This window comes from Aethalodelphis obliquidens, unplaced genomic scaffold (genome assembly GCF_003676395.1).
Source record: "Aethalodelphis obliquidens isolate GAN/ISIS:26980383/991018 unplaced genomic scaffold, ASM367639v1 scaffold1, whole genome shotgun sequence".
Classification (NCBI taxonomy): domain Eukaryota; kingdom Metazoa; phylum Chordata; class Mammalia; order Artiodactyla; family Delphinidae; genus Aethalodelphis; species Aethalodelphis obliquidens.
Window position 1 is genome coordinate 28,124,623 of NW_020837945.1, and position 23,757 is coordinate 28,148,379.

The 23,757-nt window shown below is 38.8% G+C and overlaps 1 non-coding gene across 1 annotated transcript; it reads right to left on the bottom strand.

Moving 5' to 3' along the window:
- Positions 1-8,240: 8,240 nt before the first annotated feature.
- Positions 8,241-8,347, bottom strand: LOC113624072 (U6 spliceosomal RNA). Its single transcript, XR_003434200.1, has one exon. It is a non-coding gene; the product is annotated as a U6 spliceosomal RNA (small nuclear RNA).
- Positions 8,348-23,757: the final 15,410 nt, after the last annotated feature.

A 23,757-nucleotide genomic window follows, 5' to 3' on the forward strand; every position in this document is an offset into this window, starting at 1 on the left:
AGTCTGTTTCATTGTTTCTTTCGGACCATTTGCCCTTTGGTCAAAATATTTTCTCTTCTTCTCATTTTATTCTTCCCAGCCTCCAATGACACCAAAGCAGTGTCTGTAGTCTGCTACAGAGCTGTAAAGTGGATGGGAAAGTCATAGCAGTGCTGGTTTTCAAGATGACAAGGTGTGAGGGAGAAAGTGAGGTAGGTGGCCTGAATTCAGGGACATCCATCCATGCTCAGCCTAGGCTGCAGGCATGGATCAGACTCAGGGGATACTGGCCTGGGCTGAGGATGGGCAGCTACTGGTTTCCAGTTGCTCTAGTTGCCTGGAGAGGAAAAGGCAGGCCTATAGGAATCATCTGGACTTGGTCACAGGAGCTTCTCAGATACCCAAGTGAATCCAGAGGCCATCATTGTCACTAGCTCCCAGTTTCACCACCAGTGGACATGAAGTCAAGACATCTAAAGAAACAAAAGATGAGACTGGTCTCCAGAACTCTCTGCTGCATTCCCGTCAGAGCTCCAGGATTTGCTAGGTGTGGGCCCCACCCCAGAAAGCTTGCTTACCTCTCTGAGCCTGTTTTATTCAATTGTAAAATAGGATCATTAGGCATATCTTCCTCCCAGGGTTGTTGTAAAGATTAAATCTGTTAATACACATAAAAGGCTTAAAATAGTTTCAAGTACTTAGTAATGACTCAAAAAAAAAAAATGGTGTGTAGGGGAGGGTGTTTGTTCAATCGTGCTTCACGTTGGACATATAGTAAGTATTAAAGTAAGTAAGTATTAAACAGACCATTTTTGACCAGTTGAGTAAAATATATCTGGAGACAATCATCTTTGTCTATCTATCTTTGTCTCTGACTTTTATGGCCAGTTTCTATGCTTGGCAACAGAAATGTCAAATAACTCTTTTCATAGTTGCTTTAAGTTGGAATAATTAGCCACATAACACTGCAATTGAAGAGACATACACTTTCAAGTCATTTCCAGTCACACCACCAGATAGAGAAATCATGACTGATTAACCAAGAGCTACGCTTTGTTTGGTCCGGTAACAACCCTGCCCCGGGCACATCGGCACAGTCTTCCAGGACTCTGAATGATCAGCAAGGAACCAAATGGCTGGTAATTTCTAATTTATAAACACTGCTTGACGTAAGCAGTGGGCATTCTGCCACACTGCAATGGCCTGAAATGGCCCAACCACTTTTCAGTGCACTAAAAGCAATTTCAAGGGACTTAATGACTCTTTCCCCATCTCTCTGTTGGGGTCCACAGACACCATTGGATGGAGATGCCTTTGAGTGGCCTCAGGATAAGGAGTTCAGGTTACAACTTCATGGGGTTTCCAGCTGAACAATGAGTATATTGTGAAGGTCCCAGCTCTCAAAGTAATCAAAGTATAAAGAGGGAAATAATACAATTAAACCTTTAAGATGTGTACATTTCTCTTTGGTTTTTCAAAACTGATCTCCACTTGGCAAGAATTTTTTTGGCAAAGAAGTCAGAAATTAGCATTCTTTGGTACACATTGAGATCTTGACTAAAATGAGTCTCTGGGTACAAAGATGAAAACAAAGAGAAGCAACTAGAGGGGAGAGGGGTGGAATCCTGTTAATAAACAAAGTGTTCCAGTAAGACAGATAAAAAACTAGCTTAAGTTAAACACAATTTTTATTGTTCAAAACAAGGAAAACTTTCCTCTTGCTGATAGCGTGGGAAGACTATACATGAGTAATGGAAAGAACTGAGATCATTCCTGGTGGTAAAAGAATGTTCTCTGGTTGCTGTGACCCCCTAGAAGTATCACCCCTGGAATCACCTCTGCAGTTCCATTCTGTTCTCAGGGGCTTATGCATGACCTGTATTCTCTCTCACTTTCAGTTTACTTGGCAGATACAGTCACGTCCTTGACCCCTGCTAAATAAGCCTGGTGAGATGCTCCTCTACCTGTCAGATGCCTTCTCTCTGGCTACTCCAAAGTCATTTCTCATCTCCTGTTATCATCAATTTTTGCGGCAGCTACACAGGGCAGCCATCCTCCCTCTGTGACCTGAGCCCAGGTTGCTACACTCAGATGAGCCATCCTTGGACCTTGCCAGGGTCTCATGCTGTGACCATATGATACTGGTTGTGATTTCTCCGCACCTGGTTTTCAGGGCATGGGCAGAAGTCATTACCCTTTCTATAGAACTTTACCTCTTCTTCTCTCTTCTCCATTACATTAGACCAAGCCAGATTAGAAACACCATGCAGGTGCTATAGCCTCTTCCTGCTTCTCTGGTGGATGAATTATTGGATATTCGGGGCACCTGAAACCTTGTCTGGGTCTGGAAGGGCATTGAATGAAAGGCAGACACCCAGACATCCCTTAGCAACTCTGAATGCCATTAGACTTGTGTCCTTCCTCCAGCAAGGTGCCTTCGATCAAGGACTCATCATCATTTGTCTAGACAAGATCCTGATGTGTTTAATGAAGCTAGTCTTACAAGAACCTCAGGCCAAGCAAGAGCACCACCCCAGGACCAACCTTAAAAAATGTGTGCTCAAGAACCCAAATGGAGTTTCTGGGCCATGTTTTTTTCTGGGCAGTATGATGGTATGTTACAGGACTACGTACTGGTGGAATGTCCCTGAAGATGATTAGAGATATGCAGTAATTTATAGGGTCCACTGCTGATTACCATTGACTTGTTCTCCACTTTTTTACATTTATGGTAGAAACAACATCTCTGGGAAAGGAAATAATTTGCCTGGTTCTTCACATCTGTAATTTTCTGACATTTAAAGTCTGGATTAACATTTACTGTGTTCCTGATCTACTCTACCCTATGTAAATAGACACCAAGACCTCTGACTTTGAAGGAAGTAGGAAATTCCCAGCATTGACGTCTTAAGGAAATGACACTGATCAAAGTCAATCACCTGACTCTGGAGAAAACCTTTCAATGATAAGACCTCCTTTGGTCACCTAGACTGCCACCTCTTGGAAGAGTTCAAAACAGACTTATAAACTCAGGTTTCAAGGGATCAGGTCAATGGTTTGGTGTATTTCACCACCCCATCAGATAAATTAGAAGCACCCAACAAAGAAAATATCATGTCCATCAAGGTGGACTATGCAGGACATTGGGATTACTCCAATTCCAGAAATTTTCTGTCCCTACAACTTCTAGCTATGCTGAATGAAATGACTCAGTAAAAACAACTGATTATTAGGCTTTTTAAATGAAACTGATCACTCAACATGGTTCAGAGGTCATAGAATGCAACTATGACCATCAGACTCCTCTCAGGTATTTGGCTATCAGCCTTAGGCTTTCCTACTTGACCTGCTACGCTCAGCTCTTTAATCTTCCAGTACTTTTCATCTCCCAAATCCTGGCTTTAAGGCCTCTTGCTATTTTAGCACTCCATTGGAACCTCTTTAATGTTTTTTCTTTTAACATCAAGCTCTTGCTAACTTCTTGGGATTTCAGCAGGGATATTTCTCTGCAACTTTTGGCTTCACAGGGCACCAACTTTCACTCCCGCACTGCCATCATGGCCAAGTCAGCTCCCTTAAGCTCCCGTTTTCTTGTTAGAAGAGGATGATTATACATTGCCTGCCTAAAGAGACATTGTAATATAAAATATCTTAATTTTTAAACTTTTTGCTCTACCTATATCCCATATCTTCCTTTTTTAACTTTTTCCTCCCCCAACTCCCCCCCCCCCCCCCCCCCCCACTCAAGTACACAATGCTGTAAGCTAACCTCACTTCATTTTTTGGAGACTTCATTCAGATGTCCTATTACGGTCTTTTGTCTGTACATCCACAGCCATGTCCTCATGCTATTGACCCTGAATTAAGCAAGCCATTGATACACACAAATATGCTCACAAAAAATATCACTCTGTCTTTTATCCCTAATTCCTGCTTGCAACTGTATTGCCTTTGCTGTATCTTGATGATAGGATTCTTGGCCACCATTTTTCCTTGGGTTCAGTTAATTAAGTCACTACTTCCAATCTCTGCCATTTTCTCTCTACTGACCACCCAGCCATCTTTACACAGCACTGAATTCTGAAACAATCCTAGGAGCTAACACTGAAAAAGAAGTGTATGTTCTGAAGGACAGAACCAGGACAGGTAAGGCAAAATTACAGTGAGAGAAATGGTATGTTAATAAAAGGAAAATCTAGCTATGTGGGGTATCTTGCAATGAGCTGGCTGCCACAGAAGTAATGAACTGAACACGAGTAAATATATTTAAGTCAAGGAGGAATGATTAACACAATAAGACATTCTTTGGACAGAGATATATGAGAAAGCACCAAAGAGTCTTTCTACCTTTAATATTATATAAGAACAAGATATTAAATACAGTTAAATACTTAAGTGTAACTGGACATTAAACTCAGTTTTGTATGAAGCACCAAAGGCTGAGAGCAAACATGCCCAAGTGAGGTGAGGGGGACAGACTCCCCTGAAAAGGACATGCTAAGTGTGTGAAACTGATTCTGCCAGCATAGGGAATTGCCATAGCAGCCAGGAAAAGAGAATTGTTGAAAAGGAAGGGGTAATCAGAGTGTTCTGCTCCACCTTCTCAAGCCAAGTCTGAGCTTGGAGTGAATAGCTTGATTTGTATTCCTGGAACTGGAGGGAGGCATAGGAATAAGGAATGAGGCCAGATACAAACTTAAAAAATTTAAAGGCAACAGGAGTAACTAAAGCTGCCCACTGGGAAGCAGAGAAAGGGGGGTCCTGGGAAGGAGTTGGGACTTTCCCCAATAGGCTCAATTTCCCCATGGGGCATATGGAGTTGGCCTTGAGCCATTCTGAAGGAATCTTAACCAAGAGGGCTGCTTAAAGAGCAACAAGACCCTAAAAAAGAGAATCTATGTGTGATGAAGTGCTATGGTTCCAGGGACTGAGAGAGGGAATGGGAAGCTGACAGTTGAATGAAGCATCCAATTATCCATTAATAGCCAAGGAATACACTCCGCCATAAGTGGAGGCCCTTTGTGTGTTTGAGGACATATGGAATAGATTGCCTGGACTGATAGAGAGTTTAGGGAACTATCATTGGAGCTTTATATTAGGACCACACTTTGAAGGGCCCTAACTGCCCACCTAAATCCTACAGTACAAATGAGTAAGTGGAATCCAGCAGTTATTGGACTGAGTAAGGTCATGATGTTAAATAATTGGGAAATATATTCTTCCATGGGCCCACTCATTTCCCTATTATGGACAAGATTTTTCCAAAATCAAACTGAACTAATTTCTATTGAGGTCTACTCTTTCATATTCTTTCCTTTATCCTTATATTCAGCTTTCTCCCTTCTAAATTTTTTGTTTGTTCATTCATATACAATGAAGTCATATTTAATATTGTCTTCACTGTTCCATGCTAGTATTACTTCGCCTGCTAAAATCACACCTACTTTCTACTATTATTATCAATTTTATCAGACATTCCTTATTCCATCTCTCATCCACCAAACCCAAACTTTCTATCTGATGTTTTCCTCACTGTCTTAGACCTGCATCTCCTTATATCATCAAATCACTTTCCTTGAGACTTTGCAAACTCAACTCAAAACTCAATTCTTCTGTGATGCGTGTAAGATTCTGCAGAATCCTTTAGGACATTCTCCTAAAGGAAAAATCCTAAATTAAAATGATTGAAAATTATATTCATCCCCCAAAATTTCACTGTGACCCACCTCACTCCCACCTTCTATTCTTACGTAGCCTGGGGTCTTCTTTGAACCAGGGCTGTGTTTTTAAGGAGATGTAGAGTTTACCCAAGTAAATGTCTCACTATTTAAAATTGCTAATGATAACAGTACTTAATTAGATTAAATGCTTTTGGCAACTTTCTAGCTCTGAAAGTGTTTCCTAACAATAACTATTGATGATACTAATCGATAAGCATGAAAAGCATGAGTGACTTCTATATCTGTAAAACTATTTTTCAGTACCCATTACTATGGTCTCTTGAGACTACTTTGCATACTTTCATTTGTTTACTTGATGCTAAATCCTGGAACTGCTTTTGTGGGACACATATAAGGAAAGTGTCTCTGGTCTCTGAAGTCTTTCCTGCTTCATCAAAATTCATTAGAGAAGAAAAGTGACTATTTTGGCAAATATCCATAGTATTTCGCTACAGTGTTTGCATTTTATTAAACTAACTCATTTAAAATAAAAACTCATATTTTATACAGTACTATTTGTTTCCTTTATTTTACATAGTGGCACTACTTAAGTGTAGTTTCAAAATAAGCCTATAGAGAAGGGCTTTATTTTTGCTTTTTTGTTGTAACTGTTGAGGCTATATGTATGTTTGTGTGTGTGTGTATTTTAAGAATTCCTTTAGGTTTATTCAACTTCTTTCATTTTCTTTTGTTTGTGTAACTTAAAAATCAATAATCATTTTCTTGCTTCATGTTAAATAGTTCAGATAAAATGCAAAAGCAAGAAATTGCACCTGATACTTGAAAGTTGCTATTCCTGACAGCGCTTCATCTTTCTTCATGCCCATATTGGCTTTTCTCCCAGCCCATCCATTGCTTAATGTAAGTGTTATAAATTGCTCTAAAGTTCCATAAAGGATAATAAACATAAATCAATATTTCTTGGTTAAAAACTTAGAAATGCTGATCCAGCCCAGATTAGTTATAGATGTCTTAAACCCATCCTGTCCCTTGGTTATTTTATTTTACCAGAAGCCACTTCTGGGCTCAAGAATGCCTCTCTTTTTGTTTTCCTCTCTGACCTTAGTCACACAGACACTTTCCGTGACACATCAGGACAGATTGTGGGGAAGTTATCATTCAGCAGCCTTAGAAAAGCCCCATTCTTTTTCCTTCTGGCCTCTGATCCTGGCAACTTTGGAAGAGTGACGTGACAGTCTCAGACAAATTTAGACCACAGGCCAGCAATATGTCAAGCTCGTCTGAGGCAAATTCCAGTTTGTCATGGGAAAAAAAATGTTCATTTTCTTCTGAGATTCCATGAATTAAGCCAAAGCCCATTTCTTTCCTTCTGGCTTGCAAATGTAGCATCTGATCTAAATGGAACACCTGCAGACTGCTTCATGACAAAACTGACCCGATTGAATTTCCGCTCTCCTTGGAATTTTTTAATATGATTATATGCTGTACCCTTGGATATAAAAGCACATCCCGCTCCTGGAAATGACAGCTTGCCCCTACAGCCAACTGATGCTATTTATGTGGCATTGTTGTTATTTATTCTCATCTCAAAGGGAATGATTGAATGGCTTTGTGGTTTCTCCCAAGAAACTGTGGAGCTATATAGTACGAAATCTGCAAGCTCAGGTGATCATCTTTCTTGAGGAGATTTTCACAGGAAGCTCTTTGGAAATTGCAAGAAAATGTTGATAGGACATTAGACAAAGTGGTTTTATTAGGCTTATTGACTGAAAGCTCACTTTTCATGCGAGTTGTGACCCAGTGTGCTTAGAGGACAGACTGCCTTCTCCTCCAGACCTCATCCCCCTCCAGCCAAAAGCAATGCTCTTTCCACCCACTCCCAGGATACCTGAAAGCAGGTATGTGTATCATGGGAATGAGAGTAAGGAGAATTAGATGGACCTTCCACTTGCCCCAGTCTGAAAAACTGCTATTAGCCTTTCATTCCTTTGGATTCTGAAAACTGTTTGATCAATAGAAAAAGAAATATAAATGACCTCTAAATATGTAAAAAGATGCCAAACTGGTCTCATAATAAGGGCAATATAAATTAAAAATATACTCAGATAGAATTTTTTACTAATGAGATTAGCAATACCAAAATTTAACACATTTTTTTTGGTGACCCTTTGAACAAACAGGAATCCTCTTAGCATTGTTGGTGGGTGCCGTCCTGATGGAGGAGAATTAGGAAGAGCTATCAAACTTATAAGTGCAATTACCCTTTGGTTTTAGCAATCCCAATCTTGGGAACTGATCCTTCAGTAAAAATTGCACATATGAATGAAAAATATATACAGTTATACATTGAAAAACTCTAAATATCACAACTTCAAAACAACTCAAGTTCCATCAATAAGGGACTGGTTAAATTAACTATGAGATATTCACCCAATGGAATATTATACAGCAGTATAAGAGAATGGGGAAGCTCATTATATACTGATATGGAAATATCTCTAGGTTGTATCTTTTTTTTTTAACATCTTTATTAGAGTATAATTGCTTTAAATGGTGTGTCAATTTCTGCTTTATAACAAAAAAACTATGGAACGCTTCACGAATTTGCATGTCATCCTTGCGCAGGGGCCATGTTAATCTTCTCTGTATTATTCCAATTTTAGTATATGTGCTGCCCAAGTGTGCACTAGGTTGTATCTTTAAATGGATAAATGAAGACACAGAGCAGTTCATATATAGCAATACATGTTTATATGGAAAAAGGGAATAAGAATTCATCTTTATTCTTGCTTGGTATTTGCATAAAGATATACTGAAAGGATACTTAAGAAATTAATAACAGTGGTTACCTGTGGAAAGGAACAAGATGGATGGGGTCAGGGAAAGGAATAAGAATTATCAGTGTTTACTGCTTTTATTTTTGAACCATGTGTAACCTACTAAATTTTTTTAGAGACAGTATATTTATGTATTTAAGTATTTATTTTGTAAAGCATTTTTTATTGTGGTAAAATATATACAGCTTAAAATCTGCCACTTTCACTATTTTTAAGCATACAATTCAGTGGCATTAATTACATTCACAATATTGTGCAACCCTCAGTATTGTCAACTTCCAGAACATTTTCATCACCCCAAACAGAAACTCTTAACAATTAAGCAGTAACTTTCCATTCTCCCTTCCCCCAGCCTCTAATTACCTCAAGTCTTCTTTCTGTCTCTATGACTTTGCCTATTCTAGAAATTTCATATCAGTGGAATCATATAATATTTGTCTTTTTGTGTCCAGTTTATTTCACTTAGCATGATGTCTTCAAGGTTTATGCATGTTGTACCATGTATCAGAACTTCATTTCTTTTTATGACTGAATAATATTCCACTATATGCATAAAACACATTTTCTTATCCATTCAGCTGTTGGTGGACACTAAGGTTGTTTCTTCCGTTTGTCTATTATGATTAATGCTGTAATGAACATTAGAGTAAAAATATCTGTTTGAGTTCTTGCTTTCAACTCTTTTGGCTATACACCTAAGAGTGGAATTGTTAAGTTATTTGGTAATTCTGAGTTTAACTTTTCAAGAAACCACTAAACTGTTTGCCACCGTGGCTGCACCTTTTACATTCCACCAGCACCGTACAAGGATTCCAATTTCTCTACACTGTCGCTAACACTTGTTATTTTCCATTATTTTGATTGTAACCATGGTAGTAAGTGCGAAACTGTATCTCATTGTGGTTCGACCTGCTCAGAAATTTTAAATTAATGAGAAGACTGTCATAAATATCTTTTATTAAACTATAATACCTGTGAAAAAATACTATAATTCTGTTATTAAATCAAAAAGTCAGTTGACAGCTTGCAGACATCAGGTTGCTAAGGGCCTGCGACTGGGCAGGTCCTATCTTCTGAGTGTAAATAAAAGGCACCTACAACCATGGTTATTAATATCACATGTCTACCAGAAGCTAACTGCTTTATGCCATTGATCTTTGCCCACATTCCTGTGAGATAGATATTTTAATCCACTTTTTACAGATGAGGAAGCTGAGAGTCTTCTAGGATAAAGAACATAGCCAAAGTCAGACCTCTAGTAAATTGAAATGCCAGGATTCAAACAAATGTCTGCTTGACCTCCAGTCCTGAGCGCTTTCTGCCATAACAAGGCTTCAGAGGGAGGAAAACAACCAGGAAGGGACAGAAGACAATCAGGTGACATTTTAATTACTTCCAATCTTGCATGAGTTGGCTGTCATTTAAATGGGTTTTTTGTCCAGGATTTATTCCATTAAGCCCAAGTCTTTTCTTTTCTTCCTTTCTTCCTGCGGTGTGTGCCCTAACTTGCACCATTTTCTTTGAAATCTCAGATCCACAAACACTTTGCCAAAGACCACAGGGCTTCCTGCTAACCTGGCACCTGAGGGCCTCTCCTTTCTCTGTGACTTGTGAACGCCCCAGGCTTCAGACCACAATTTCAAATACACTTCCAGCTAAGTGACAGTTCCTCTACCGAAAGGAATAAGGTACGAGGCAGAAGAGATAGGCTTAACTCCAAGCTAGTCTGAACTGGGTCCTAGCAGAAAGAGAGTGCACCCAATGGTCAACTCATTCCATCCATGTACTGACAGGTGGAATGAATTGCCAGCCCCTTCCATGGATATCACGTTCTGCTTCGGGCACAGTGTCTTCATCTGTGAACAGCTGCTGCCAAATGCTGCGTGGAGATGGCCTGCCTGGCCGCCCACCCCCCACCCCCACCAAAGAGAGTCTGCTGTAGAGCAAACCAATCGCCTCTTGACCAGGTGCACATATGGGTGGGGCCATTAACAAGACCTGGGCAACCATCATCACACAGAGAAATATCAAACCCTGGGAAATTTATGATCTTGCCAATGAAGCTAAGCTCTTTCTCTGTAGAAACTCAAGGCAACTTTTACCACTTCATCTGAACACAAAGAAGCTTTTAATGAGCTATATTACAATAAAAGCATTTCACTTGGAGAAGAATGTGTCACAGCGAGATATTACTTCAAGACAGATTTGTGTCCCTTGAATGGTGATATAAAAATAATCTTAAAAAAAGTTAGCCCAATTTATAAGAAAATCTTTTGTATATATATATATATGGAGGCTACTCATTCAGAAAAAAACCCAATTCTGACTCTGTTGGGTAGGCTTTTAGATTCAGGTTCAAAAGGAAGGTCAAAGAAAGTGCGATCTGAAGCTTCTTGGAAAGATCTGGAATATATATGCCACCCTGCTTCTTCCCTCATGCTACTTGTATCATTGTGACCATCCACTAAACCCAGAACACTACAAGACTCTGTTCTTACCTTTTTTCTCCCCAGTTTAATTATTTTTAAATAGTTTTGAATAATAAAATTAAAACGTGAATTTATTTTCATTGTAAACTTTAAGTAAAAGCGAAATCCCCTTAACTCTCCCCAATCTCATTCCACATGGGCATTTTCTATAATCAGCTTAGTGTGTACCATTCTGGGTCTTTTACAAACATTTACACTGACATAAGTACATTGTGACCCAGCTGTTTGATGAATAAACAGCTATTCAACAAATATTTTTTGAGCACTTACTATTCAGAAGGCTTTGTTTCAGGTACAGGGGATATGAAAAGATTAGGTTATAATATATTGAGCACTTAACTTATGCCAGGACTTGTGCTGAGGAATTTACCTTTAATTTTGGATTTAATCAGCACAACAACCCTGAAGAGGTGTACTACTCTTTGTTCTACAGGTGAGAAAACTGAAGTTCAGAGAAGCTAGGTGATTTACTCAAGGTCACAGATGATAGATGATAGAGCTCAGACTCAAACAGAGGAGTGGCTGTGGAGAGCCCATAGTTTAATGACACAGCACGACAATGTACTGAACTAATAGTCGGTGTTGCCCCAGTGTTCAAGACACTCCTCCTAGGGCTTTACATATTTTGACTGATTTAATGTTGACAACAACACGAATATGGAGTGTTATCAGCCCCCATTTTACAGATGTGGATACTGAGGCTCAGTGAGGTTAATTAATTTACCCTAGATTATGCTAGTAATAAGTGCCAGAGCTGGGATCGGAATCCAGACAGTCTGGTTGCATTGCTTCATCTCTTAACTTCTACGTTACACTGTCCAACCCAATATTATGTGCACTGATGCAGATTCATGCTTAACAACTATGCAGCTCTTAATCATGTTTGCTTTAACAACAATTAAAAATGCCTCCTTATAATGTAAATAAAATAATGGAATTCAGAATCATATATATGGTATGATTCTAATTATATCCAATAGATGATCGAAAAATTTTTAGTAAGAAATTCATTTTAGTAAGATATTCATTTTTTTGAAGTCTACTTTCTTTTGGGTTGTATAAAAAATATGAGTAGAACCAAAAGTAAATTAACCATTTTCACCCCGATTTACACCACAGTCTAGTTCTTCATGTTAACTTTACTCTTCAAACAACAGAAAGTGGGTGGCACTTTAGGAATTGGGAAAGAGGCCGACTCCTCAAGGCACACATTTGTTTCTCCTGTTGATGGGTGTTTTTTCCCTTGCCATTTATAAAAGGTCACCAAGTCTCTGTGTTCTCTTAATTCACCTGAGATTTGGTGGGAGGGTGGGCAAAAACAAAAGTGGCCAGTCAGCAGATCTGACACCCACCTGCACCCAGCCTCCTGGAGGAGATTATGCCGTGTTGTGAGACGTGGTGGCCAGGTGAGTGTTTTTGGAGGAGGGGAGGTGGAAACAGGAGAACTGACCAGAGGTATAGGGAACTTCTCCCATCCCTGGGAAGTAGCTGGGCTTTTTTTCCCAGGTTCCTCAGTGAATGGAGATCAGTCCCCACATCCATGGTGACACCTAGCCCGCTAGTAATATGACTTGGAGGGATAGTGCAAATATATGGTGAAGGATTGGGGGAAAGAGGGGAGGCAGGGACTAAGTAGTAAAAACCATGCACTGGGAGGCCATATCAAGGATCCCTATGCCTGGCTTTAAAAAGTTAGATACCTGTAGTGACCAGTATAGAATGAAGGAAAAAAGTCCCTTTCCAGAATGTTCTTGAGACTGCAAAAGAGCACATAACATTTTTGGGAAGACATCCCTTCACTCAACTTCCATGCAGTATAGGGGTTAATAATGATTGAACCTTTCCTCCAACTCTGCTGGTGAGACCTTAGATTAAATTTGATTTGAAGATTGAAAGGAACACGACATTCTAGGTAGAGAAAAGACACAGGAAAACCTCAACTGTTGTTCTCTTTAGGTAGTGGAATCATGGGTTATTTTTTTCTTTATCATTTTCTGTATTTTCAAGTTTTCTATGATTGTCACTTGTTCCTTACAAAATCATAAAACCAATTACTTTTTAAAAACTCTTATTAGTTATGTCACTTCACCATCCATCTGGCTTACTCATGCTTTATTTTCATCTAGACATTTTTACACTGCAAATGTTTGTTACAAGTAGGACAGCTATGATTTTTTCTCTAGAATCCAGTCCAAGAATTTGCATTTAGATATATGTAAATGAAAGCAATTTAGGCCAACATTATTCTATATGCTACTTGAAAAGAATTTTTAAAGTGTTAAGGAAAACTAGAGGGATTTAATCACTTTGTTCCATGCCAAACTCTAAGTCCAGAATCAGGCCATAAATGATGACAGGGGCCAGGCCAGCAACACCTCGACTAATGCTCCCAAGTGGTCATTCTGGCAACTAATTCCAACTTTGAAGAAAGGGAAACTGGGCCAAATATACAGGCCTAACAGAAAACCCCCATAGGCTGCTTGCATAATTGGAACAGCTACTTTGCAACTTCTCCTTGAGTCAATCACTGGTTTACAGTTATAGTTATTCACTTCAATTAGATGTGAACTGATACCAAAAATAGATGGGCTGTGTCAAGTTACTTTATCTCAGACGTAAGCGAGTCTATTATAATCCTATATAGAAACTAGTGCTTTTTAGAGACCACCTGCAGACAGATCTGTCTTTATCCAGACCTGCAAATGCAAACTGGATCCTAGGCTTCAGATCAGCACCAGGTCATCATCAGGCTTCCTAGGGACTCCCTGTGTTGGTCTCATACATATGAGATTTTCTGAAGAATCCTAGTTGCTCGGTATCAATCCTTTCTTTTGTGTCCCACAGTCTCGCCTGTGATTTGCCTTCCAGTTTTTGCAAGAACTTTTATCTACAGAGCACTGTTTCCCTGAGCCACACCACTGTGGATTGGAGTTTATTGTCCCAATGTAAGCTAGCTGAATAAATGCAAACTAGAACCTAATGTTCAGCCTTGCAGGATTTCCTTGAACCTGCTTGCCTGCGTCTAAGGGGTGCTTGGACAACTGCTTGCCATTCATGGCTGTGGACCTGAGCCATCCTTGCTAAAATATCTGTCCCTTGGTATCATCTCCTCCCACCCCATTTATCCCAGTAATGGATGAGTCCATCCTTTACCATCGTTGGTCTTTACTCTTCAACAAATCAGCTTTGTGCCTTGTCATTCTTCACCTTTCATGTAACTAAGTTCAATAAACCATTTATTGAATATGACCTCATGTTGGTACTATTTCAGGTTGATACTAAGATGAATAAAGTTAGATCTTTGTCCTTAAGAAATTCATACTTTAGTGGATGTATTAGTTTCCTAGGGTTGCCTTAACAAAGTACCACAAACTGGGTAGTTTAGAGCAACAGAAATGTATTGTCTCACAGTTCTGGTGGCTAGTTCTGAAATCAAGGTGTTGGCAGAGGTGATTCCTTCTAAGGTCTGTAGGGACAATCTGTTCTTTGTCTCTCCCCTGGCTTCTGGTAACCTTGGGTGCTCCTTGGCTTGTAGATGGTGTTCTCTCTGTGTCTTCACATTATCTTCCCTCTGTATCTTTTCTCTTTTAACAAGGAAACCTATCATACTGGATTAAAGGCCTACCTGCTCCAGTATGACCTCATCTTAACTTAGCTCATTGCATCAGTCACAACCTTATTTCCAAATAACATATTCTGAGAGAGTGGGGGTTAGGATTTCAACACATGAATTTTGGGGGAAGGCAGTTCATCCTGTAGGAGTGGGCAAAATGTATACAAATAGAATTAAATAGAATAAAATATGAGAAGCTAAATACTAACGATAAGCGCTAAGGATGAGTAAAGCACAGAGAAGTGTTGCATTATGATTGAGGTAAACTAGGCAGGGTTGACTCATGGCAGAATGAAGCTGTCATCTGAACAGTGAGTCAAGGATTCTCCTGGTGATGCTGCCACAGCGCAGAGAAGAATGTCTCACTACACCTGAGCATGTTAAAGCCTCCCTCATCTGTAGGCAGCAGGCCAGAGTGACTGGGATCCTCTGGGTACACGTTTGACCCGTCTCTGAGTCCACCAGAGAAAATGGTCTCCCCACAGTATACGCTGTACAACTGATATCTGGGTGTCAGAGTCTACTGCGCTTATCAGATTTATTAGATAAAATTGCCGGAGGGCGGAAGTACCAAAAAGCATGAGTAATTAAAACACTGAGCTGCAATATTATTAAAAGTATATTAAAATCAATGACATCCATTTGAAAAGATATATTTCACACCCTGTCCTCCACAGTGGGCAATGTGGCTGAACAGAAACAGCCAAGCAAGGACTATTGTTAATGAAGGTCCTTGTGGAAAAGGCTGCCAGAGACAAAATGAGTTAAGTTCTTTATTGTGTCTTGACAGCCCACATGAATCTATGATAATGATAAATGTTCTCATTTCGAACTTTTTTCTTTTCCTGAGACATTTTACGTGTTATCTCCAATTTGCTTTGAATTTCTCCAAAGACATATGTTCTCCAAGAAAGTCTCTGCTTGCTTTCCATTAAGTAAGATCTTATCAAGGTGTTTGCATGTGACATCATGTTAGGACTATTAATCTTGTGACAGGACATGAAAAGGGGGGAGGGGGATTCCTTAACAGGTTGAGGGCTATTACCCTTGAGAAACAGTCCTCAGCACCCAACAAAAAGCACCAGCTTAGGAACTGCAACTGAAATTATTAATAAGCACTTTCCCAAAGCTAAAACTCTAGGCAAGAAGGTTGCTCCTCAGAAGGGTGCACAGTGGACAGTGGAAGCCAAAATGGCTTGTGTGCCACTGGGCTGGACCCTGCTGCTTCTGGATCATGGACCTGAAGGATTCTGGCAGGACACCAAAGGATGGTTGTTAATTCTCAGTGGCATTAAGTCTTCTCTGGTATTAAGACACAGCAAGTGGGGGCAACAACACAGATCTAGTGTGAAAGGAAAGACGATAATTCCCTTTTGCTGCTATAATGATTCTCTAAGGTACACAAACACATACACACTCGTGCACACAAACACACACAGATACACACACAGACAACACTTTAACAGACCGGCAGGAAATTGGCTTAAGATGAGGCTTTAGCGGTAAGCAAGGTCTAGACCAGCTGGGCCATAAGAGTATGATAAGGACTTTGATATTTGTCCTAAGAGCAATGGGAAGTCTTTGATGGATTTTAAGACAGAAAATACACCGTCATATTTGCGGTTTTCAAAGGTTATTTTGCCTGCAGCGTGGATATAGATTTAAACAGGGCAACAGTGGAGGAGCACAGTGGACTCCCTTGGCTACGGCAAGCCTATGAAGATGACAAAAGTGTATAAACCCCAGCAAGCGATATTTAGATGTTAAATCAAAGGACTTGATGGTGGCTTGAATACTGCAGATGGGAAAGAACATGATAAGAGACTTCCAGTTTTCTAGGCATACAACCAGATGGATGGTAGTGAAGTTATAGAGACAAAATGAAAAGGGGATAGTCTGACCACGTGGTCATGAGTTGGATTTTGAACATATTGTGTTGGCCAAGATTATAAAATATTTAAGTAGGAATGTTAAGTCGGATATGCCTATACTTTAATGTAGCTTGGCATCTAATCTACTCAATACTGTCCAGCTATCTCTCCTTTGTTTTGCTAAATCAGTCTCAAAGTTTGTTTGTTTGTTTTAAATTTAATTGCAAACATTTTTATAATTGGAGAGAATGAGAAATCTTAGAATTGTGTTAAACTAGATGTATATAAAATGACCTAAGAAATGCTTTTTTTTCCCTTTTTTATCCAGGAAGTGTTGTGATTTGAAGGAGCAGATATCATACAGGGGTCAAGGGTCTACCAGAGCAGCAAAAAATGTAGCAAAGTCAGTTCAACCTTGGTTAGGTACTAAGAGAACTGAGGTTTATTATTTGTAGGGAATTATATGTGCTCTTGCCATATGTTAACCAGCTTTTTCTATTCTTCTCCAGACTATATCCATTTGGTGTCTCTGTTTAGGGGAATACAGAGTGCAGCCCCACAGTACAGTTCTGCCAATATGTCAGGACAAAGCCTGCATCCAGACCAGTCATTGGGGGAGAAATATGTCTGTTCCATGTTCCCTCTTTCTTCCAACTAGTTTGAGACAGGTCTCAGAATTTGCCTGAATATTATTCTGAATCTATGAAGTAAATGTCAAGTATTTTATCTCCATATCCCTAAAAGTGAGAATGGGTTGCTAGGGGAAATGCTCGTCAGTCATAAAGCATTTCCAAAGGGAGGATATATTGAATGAAAATGATAATTCTTGTCTTGTTTAACGAGCTTTCATGGAAGCTCCTGGGGGTAGTAAAAATTTATACTCCTACCAGGACAGCCCCAGAATATGGCATCCGCATGGGATGGAATGTGGTTCTAGGAAGCTGAGAAAAGGACAGCTGTCGGTTCCCCTTTACTTGACTGAATAGTTCATCTCAGCTGTACCTGGGAGGTTTATATCTCATGGGGTGGAAGATGGTGTAATCAGGTCAGAAATTTTTGACTTAATCCTTTCTTAGAAAAAGGCTGACTGTTGAGTGTGGGCTGAATAGCGTGCAGTCAAGTTTAACATTGACAATAACCTAAAGCTGAAGACTGGTAAAGGATTTGCACTCTGCGAGCTGCCATGGACCAAAGGACAGCTAGACTGTTACAGAGATCCCAGAAAGACTTCGCAGGATAAAGCAGTACAAGCCATCTCACTGCCTCAAAGAACACAAAAGACTACAGTAACACTAGGTTTATTCCAATACTTATTCTTTATGATTCTCAATCTTCTCATAAGTAAAATGGAAACAGTAAGACTTACCTTATAAGGTTCTTGTGAAGATTAAATGAATGAAGGATGCCAAGTGTTAGAGCAGCACTTGGTACCTTCCAGGAGCTCTATACACAACAGATTATTATTATTATTGAAATAAAGATTAAAATATCATTGTTAAGAAATTATTACAGAATATAATTTTATCGGTTACTATAATAAGGTTCTCATATAAAGGAAATTTTCTATTTAAAATGAAAAAAGTGACAACACTTCTGCCTTTTGTCATGAGCTATAATCATTCATGTTAGTAGAAGAATAAATTTTCTTTCACTTACAAAAACTGATGGGAATGCAGGCCATGCCTAAGAATTTGACGTTTAAGGTGAGACTATAATTTTAAGACCTTAAATGTTGCCTTTGTTTAATGAAAGGTCTTACTGATCATTTCTGATGGGATAAGAGAAGTCCCAGTCCTGAAGGAAAAAGAATAAGGGTAAGAAAACTGAACTGTTTTGCAAAATGAAGCAAGAAGAATTTTTATTTTAGCCCTGTGTTCCAGGAATTAATTTTAATATATTTAGTACCCTTTTACTTGAAAATGATTTAAAAAAACACTCAATTCAAACTGGCTTAAGCAAAAGAGAGCACTTATTATGTAGAAGTCCGGGGATAGCATCAACTTTAGGTGGAACTAGTTTTCAGATGTGCTCCAGGCCCCATCTATTGATGTTCTGTTGGAGTCCATGTGGTAGCCACAAGTTGCCTCAAACCCACACCAGAATAATACCTTGGAGGTCTTGCTCCTCTGAAGCAAAGGAAGATAATTTTCCTATAAGAAAAGGGAACAAATTCTTAGTGTACACACACTCACACACATCTCACCATACAAATCTACTTAACATGTGGGTGGAAAATTGAAGATTCCTGGTGTTTCCTCATATTCCCCATTTGGGAAGAAGCCTGTAAGCCTGGATTCCTTGTACGGGATACTGAGTCATAGAAAATGTGTACTCTAACCCAGATCTCACAAGCCCAACAGAGGGTGCAGCACAGGAAAAGTCTTGCCTAAATAAGTTGTACTGTTGGCTTTGGTCCTGTGAGTACATTTGTCCCTGAGAACCCGAAGAATGGACATTTACATCAGAGCAGCACAACACAGTGGCTAAGATGACAATAACTATGTAGCCCCTCTAGCTGACATGCTGTGATAATGAATTTGATGTGTCAAATTGGCTGGGCCACAATCCCCAAATATTGGTTCAAATACTGGTCTGGATGTTGCCTGAAGGTATTTATTTAGATGAGATGAAGATTTAAATTGGTAGACTTTGAGTCCAGCAGATTACCATCCATAATGTGGGTGATCTTCATCCAGTCAGTTGAAGGCCTTAAGGGAAAATGACGGAGGTTCTCCTAGGAAGGAGGACTAGTACCTACAGACTGTTTTTGGACCCAAGCTCCAGCATCAACTCCTCCCTAGGTTTCCACCTTGCCAGTGTGCCCTGCAGAGTTTGGACTTGCCAGGCTCCACAGTCACGTGAGCCAACTCCTTACAATAAATCTCTCTCTCAACATATACACACTCACACACAAATACACACATACACTCGCACGCACACACACACACACACCCTATTAGTTCTGTCTTTCTGGAGAACTGTGAGTAATACACATACTAATGTGGATGTGGTACTAGTATATCTGGAAGAGCCAACTTAGTCCTTGTATTAGTTTCCCATTGCTGCTGTAACAAATCCATAAATTTAGTGGATTAAAACAGCATAGAGTTATTATCATGTAGTTTTGGAGGTCAGAAGTCTACTGCAGGTGTCACTGGGCTAAAATGATAAGGTTAGCAGTATCTGCCTTCCTTCTGGAGGCTCTAGGAAAGAATCCGTCCCTTGCCTTCTCCAGCTCTGGAAGTCACCTGCATTCCTTGGCGCATGGCGAATCCCTCCCTTTTCAAAGCCTGCAGTATGGTGTCTTCCAATTTGTCTCTGAGTCTGACTCTTCTGTTTCTCTCTTATAAGAACCCTTCTGGTTACTTTGGGCTCACCTGGATAATCCAGGGTCATCTCCCTCAAAGTCTTTACTTCAGTCACATCTGCAATGTCCGTTTCGTCATGTGAAATAACAGATTCACAGGTCCCAGGGATGAGGACATGCACATTTTATGGGAGTCTTTATTCTGCCTACCACAGCTCTTCGTGCTGCATTCAGTCACCCACTCAACAAGAATTTACTGAACGACCACCATGTGCTGTGAGCCGAGACAACTTTCTGCTGTTCTAGAAGCTGGCATTTCAGCCAACAGTGAATAAAGACAGGTCTGGTTTTCACTCTCATGGAGTTTACTTCTAATAAGATTAGACACAAAACAGGTAAGTAAATAGATATAGAGATACATTTAATTTCAAATTTCAATAGGTTTATAAGAAATCTGGAAAAAAATGGATTAGTGTGATGACTGGAGTTGGGATGGGATGGCTTCTAAGGTGAAGCTTTTGAAGCTGTGACTCAAATTGGAAGAGGCCACTAGCCATATCAAGATATGTGAGAAGAACATTTCAGGCGGAGGAAACAGCCATTGCCCAGGCCTCCAGTAGTGATGAGTGTGATGTGTAGGAGAATGCAGTTACATGGTGGCGCAAGATGGCATCAGGGACAGGAGCAGAGCTGGGTCGTGTAAGGCTTTGTAGGCTTTGGGTTTATGCAAGGGCTTGAGGAGCCACCATTTTTCCCTGCGTAGGATGGTCCTTGGTAGAGAAATATGCTCCCACTAAGGACCTGCTCACCAGGTGAGCTGCTGGTAGCCCATTTCTGGCTGACGACAATTTGTCAAGAGTCCTCCATTCAGGCCCTATCCCTGCCAGCGATTTTTCCTTTCCCATAGAATACTTCCTACCACACCAGCAATTTGCCACAGTCAACATGCTTGCATGATTTAAACAGCAAAACTTCTTTGAGTTTATGTAGAAATATCTGAATTTGCTGATCATTCTTCAAATGCATTTTGCCCATGTGGAAACACACACAGAATATTCATAGGAAAATAAATTAGGTTTGTTGTCTCCTACCTAGTTCAACCATTTAGTGTTAGCATCTTATCACTACCCAATAAAAAAAATTACAGATGCTCTCCCCCCCACCCCAACTTAACTAGGTTTCAGTAAAAGCTATTGTAGGTTTCTTTCCTTCACGACAGGAGAAAGTCTTTGTGTTTCTCAACACACGTAAATTTGCAGGAAACAGAGCTGAAGGTAAAGGGGAAAATTGATTTGATAATCTTGAAGCGTAATTCACCTGGGGGGAAAAAAATGTCACAACCTTATTTTTAAAGTCCAAACAACAACAACAAAAAACGTATCCTTTTCTGTGTGGGCAGTTAGGTCAGGAATCAGGAACCTAGTTAAGTAGCAATTTGAGAATCATAGTCAGAAAATAGCAAATAAAACAAAAAGTGTTACAAACAAACAAACACACAACAAACAAGGACTGGCTTGATCCTTGGTAAACATCAATCTCTAGCTCCATCTATAGTTTTCTCCATACCTGATTTCTCCCTTCACCTATGTCTCCACTCATTTTCATTAATTTATGGTTTATCCTTTCTGTGCTCCTTTTAGCTAAAATAAGCATACACATACATATTCTTATTGTCTCTTTCTTACAATAAAAGAAACATATTACCCTGTACTTTGTTTTTGTCCACGAATCTTTAAAATAACTCCATATCAACTTCTCTCTCTCTCTGCCTCTCTCTTTCACCGTGGGTGTCTCTCTCTAGATGGTTTCACAGTACTTCATTTTATGATTATACTATAATTTATTCAGTGTCCTATGACAGAATGGCTATTTCGGTTATTTTCTATAAATTGCTATTATATATAATGATGCATTTATAACTTTGGTTTGTATTTGTGGGACTACATCTTCAGGCAAATTCCTAGAAGTGGGTTTGCTCTATCAAAGGGTCATAGGGTAAATGAACACATAGTTTTGTGAGACAGTGAAAAATTCCCTTCCAAGGGGATTGGACCAGTTTGCACTCCCACCAGCAATTTGTGAGTGTAGGTTTCTCCATTGCCTCACCACAGAGTGGATTGTTAGGTTTTTAAATTTTTCACAGTTAAGAAGTCATATCACACAGTAGATTTAATTGGCATTTCTCTTATTATGAGTGGAGTTTTTTTTCTCATATTTATATACTAGATGTAAATCTTTTTATGGAATTGTATATTCATGGTTTTGCCCATTTCTTCTAACAGATTTTGATATTTTTCCCCTTTGATAGTACAGAATTCTGTATTAAAAAAATCAGCCTTTTATCAAGACATTTCATCTATTTTTACACGGTGTCATCTTCTTTAGATTTTACTTATGGTTTCTTTGTTACGAAATCTGTTTCTATTTAGTAAAATTTACCAGTCTTTTCTTTTATGGTAACTGGATTTTGAACCTAGCTAAAAAGGCTTTCCCCACCCTCCGATTATAGAAAACTTACCCATATTTTCTGCTAATAGTCATATGGTCTCATTATTTGCTCTTACATTTCAGACTCATTTGGAATTTTTTCTGGTGCATTGTGTGAAATATAAATTCAATTTTATCTTTTTTCCAAATAGCTATCCAGCTGTCCCCAATTTATAAAATGCCCATGTTTTCCCCAGTTTTTTGCAATATTACTTATATGAAATTTTCATATACACTTGGGTTTATTCCTAGGCTTTCTACTAGGTTTCATTAGTATATTTATTTGTGTGCCAGTACCACACTTTTAAAATCAAGGCTTGATTGTATATTTTAATGTCTGGTAGGGTTAGTTCTCCCTTATTCCTCTTCTTTTCCAGGGATTTCCAAGCTACTCTTCCATGTTTTTTTCATATGGTCTTCAAAACAACTTATCTGATTCAGGGGAAAAAATCTTGTTATTTGTATAGGGCTTGCACTGAATTTATACACAAAATTGAAGAAAATCTTTATGATGTTGAATCATCCCGTGCAAGAACAGGTATCTCCTTCCATTTCTTTAGGTCTTTGCCTTTATCAGAAGTGCTTTCAAGTTTTCAACGTATATGTTTTGCCCATTTCTTATTAAGTTTATTCCTAAATATTGAGAGAGAGGGGAAGAATTGTAAGAACTTTTGCTTTTGATGACTTACTCTATTATATTGTTTTTTTCTATTTTTTTCCACTGTTGTTATTTTTATTGTTTCCTTCATTCTCCTTACCTTATGTTTCTTTTGATTTTCTTTTTCTAGGTTAAAATGGAAGCTTGGATTATTTAGCCTTTTCTTTACTAACACAGGATTAAAGCTATAAATTTACCTCTAAGACCTGTTAGATGCATTTCACAAAGTTTGTATTGTTTTTATTATCTTGCAGTTCAGAATATTTTCTAATCTTTCTTGTAATTTTACCTTTGACCCATGAGTTATTTAGAATTCATTTATCTGTTTTTTTTCTCAAAATTTAAAAAGTTTTTATATTTGAAGAATATATTTTTGGATATCGTATTTAATTGTAATGATTATTTTTTTCTTTTTAGCACTTTAAAAATATTCCATCATTTCCTAGTTTGCATTGTTTCTGGTGAGAAATAGGTTGTAATTCTTTTTCTTTTTCCCTCTGTAATCTGTCTCTTTTTCTCTGTTACTTTTAAGATTTTTCTCTTCATCATTGTTTTAATAAATTTGATTAAGATATGCCTTGGGCTTTTTCTTATGTTTACTTTCTTGCTGCTCAGTGAGCTTCTTGGATCCATATGTTGATATTTTTCATATTTTCTGACCCTTTAATCCTTCATGGGATCCAATTTTATTTTCATTAGACTGTTTATATTATCCTAGAGAAGTGAAGTTCAGCTTGTTTTTGTTTGTTTCTTCTTCAGTATCTTTTTTTTTTATTTGCTTAGATTAGTTTCTATTGTCATATCAAGGTCTCTCATCTTTTCTCTTGTAGTATAT